The 3,099-nt window shown below is 34.9% G+C and overlaps 1 non-coding gene across 1 annotated transcript; it reads left to right on the top strand.

The window, feature by feature from the left end:
• The first annotated feature begins 2,726 nt into the window (after window positions 1–2,726).
• On the top strand, window positions 2,727–2,833 carry LOC115030252. Its single transcript, XR_003835844.1, has one exon. It is a non-coding gene; the product is annotated as a U6 spliceosomal RNA (small nuclear RNA).
• The last annotated feature ends 266 nt before the right edge of the window (window positions 2,834–3,099 follow it).

Here is a 3,099-nt window from a genome sequence, read left to right as displayed (position 1 = left end):
TAGATCATTATTTGCAAAATGATAATTTTCTGGTTATATAGGTATATAGTGAAACATAAATTCATTCTAAATATGAGTTTGTATACTAATATCTTTCATGGAAACTACCCATTTTTTTTCAATATCAGCTATTCCTATAATGATAGACCATAATGAATTCTATCTTCCTAGGTACATCTGAATATATGAAAAAACTTAATTTTGACTTATTTGTGTGTCTGAAAATATATACAGCATTTATTCTTAGCCTTTAATCTTGGCATTTTTCTGATATGGAAAAGAAAATAAATATTAAATATTTATTGGACACTGCTTAATGTTGACATATATGTTGTGATATTTTAACTGATTCTATTTTGGAAAAAGTATTCCTTAGATAAGTCCTCATTTTAGCCAGTACATGTGCACTTTTTGATCACAATGAGAGCATTGTATAAATAAATAATATATTTTACAACATATAGTAATAATTGTCTGTTGTTTATGAATGATTTCGCCCTAGTCATTTCTATATTCAAAGAGAGTTCATATTTTAATACTGAAATAAAATAAAAATATTTTGCATACTTATGAAGTTATAAAATATTAAGAGTCCTTTCTCATTATGAGCGGTGTTGCTTATAGTAATAGAAAAGCAAAACTCATAATGAAATCAAAAAGTTTCATCAAAGTGGCTTGAATAAAATGCAAGTTATAGAGAATTATAAGTACACCAAAAATTTAAATGGACCATGTTACAGGATGTAGACACTTAAGTATTAAATTTGAGTACTTATTTTACTATACAGTCATTTCATAAAATAAAACTTTACAGTCATCAATTTAAACTATTTCTTTAGAGTAACATTTTTAAAGTGAGACAAAACTTATCAGCATATCATAAAACCTCCATTATTTGATTTATGAAAGACCCAATTATTTTGTGTTGTTTAATATTAAACAATAAGCTGAGTAGAAAAAGAATGTTATGAGTATGCAAAAGTACCAGAATAGGACTTCTAAGAAAGAAGACCCAAGTGAATCTTGAATTACTTAGCTCAAAATGGGATGGCTCCATTAAATCTCTCCCCTTGGGCTCAGAAATTGCCTTTGAAGAGGAGGTAGGAAGAGTGTAGGAGCCAGAGAGAATGGAGGCCATCAAGAAACAAGCTCTTTTAAATCAACATTATCAAAGTTCATGTGAACTCAGAGAATAAAACAGCATGCACAGAGCCTGCACAGGTCTTCACCAGATGGGGTCTTAGAGTGAAAGAAGTGGATACATTGTCCCATGCATAGCACAAAACCAATTTCCAATTGATAACAACTTGCAAATGAAAATTCAGTTTTCTCCAAGGGAGTCACAATGGGTAACTAAACAAATTTGAAGGGTAGGTTGCATATTCAGCAGGAGAGGGCCAACAGAAAATGAAATCAATGGCATCTTTGGAGGTTCCTTATCTCATAATACTGTGTCAAGGATTTTTAGCATTTATATCAGTTTGTTGTGCCTTTTCTTGGGCTCTTTTCATTCTATTTCTTCCTTTTCTCCTATTTTGATAAGTTTGATTTTTATATATTATTTTGTTATCCTACTTAACAAGCCTATTTGTTTTATTTTTTCTGATAAAATAGGTTTTATGTTTTTATTAGATATTTCCTTTATTTATGTTTCAAATGTTATCCCCTTTCCTAGTTCCCCCTCCCCAAAAATCCTCTATCCCCTCCCTCTTCCCCCTGCTTCCCAATCCATCCACTCCTATTCCTGGTCCTGGCATTCCCCTGTACTAGGGCATAGAACATTCACAGGACATAGGGCCTCTCCTCCCATTGATGACCAACTAGGCCATCCTCTGCTACATATGCAGATAGAGCCACAAGTTCCACCATGTGTTTTATTTGAATGGTGGTTTAGTTCCAAGGAGCTCTAGGGGTGCTGGTTAGTTCATAATGATGTTCCTCCTATGGGGCTTCAGACCCCGATTATTTTCTAATGAGAGATGAAAGCAGTAGATCTGGATGGAAGAGGAGGAAGGAATTCTAAGGATATAGCTGTACTTTGGTTAGTTTGTGAGTTGTTTTTTCTTCTACCCTTCTCCATCCATCTTCTTCTACTCGTTCATGTCCTTAACACTAGCCAGGAGAGAGCTAAATATAGAGGGTAAAGGAAGTGATGTCATCCTTAGACTACTTCCAGCTGAATGGAATAGTCCAGTTACTTGGAGGCAAGTATGAACTTTTCCATAAGCATATCTGCCTTCTTCTTGTTTCTTCTTTGCACATGACTACTTAACAGGGAAGAGTAGATGGAAGGAGGGAATTAAAAATATTTTCACAAATAAGGCTCCTCAGAAAATTGGAAATATGTCTACCTGGAAACCTAGCTATACCACCCCTGGGCATATACCCAAATGATATCCCACCAAACTACAGGGGAGTATGCTCCACCATGTTCATAGTTGCCTTATCTGTGATAGTCAGAAGATGGAAACAACCCTGATATCCCACAATGGAAGAATGGGTACAGGAAATATGGTTCATTTACACAATAGGATATTCTGCAACTATGAAGAATGAAGATATCATGAGTATTTCAGGCAACGGATAGAACTAGAATTATCATCTTGAGTGAGGTAACTCAGACCCAAAAGGACATGAATGATATGTAATCACTAATAAGTGGATATTGGCCAAAAAGTACAGAATACCTGGTATAGATTCCACAAAACTCAAGAATGTTAACATGTGTGCTTGCTTCAGCAGCACATATAATAAAATTGGAACTATACAGAGAAGATTAGCATGGCCCCCGTGCAAGGATGACATGCAAATTTGTGAAGCGTTCCATATTTTTACAAGGACGGAAACCACGTCCTAGAAAAAGCAAGAAGGTAATCCCTCAACAAACCTAAAAGAAGACAGCCACAAAAACAGAACACCAACTCTATCAACAAAAGTAAAAGGAAGCAACAATTACTTCTCCCTAATATCTCTTAATATCAATGGACTCAACTCCCCAATAAAAAGACATAGACTAACAGGCTGGCTACAGAAACAGGACACAACATTTTGCTGCTTACAGGAAACTCATCTCAGAGAAAAAGATAGACACTACCTCAG

This window comes from Mus caroli, chromosome X (assembly GCF_900094665.2).
Source record: "Mus caroli chromosome X, CAROLI_EIJ_v1.1, whole genome shotgun sequence".
Taxonomy (NCBI): Eukaryota; Metazoa; Chordata; class Mammalia; order Rodentia; family Muridae; genus Mus; species Mus caroli.
This window is presented reverse-complemented; position numbering and strand designations above follow the sequence as displayed.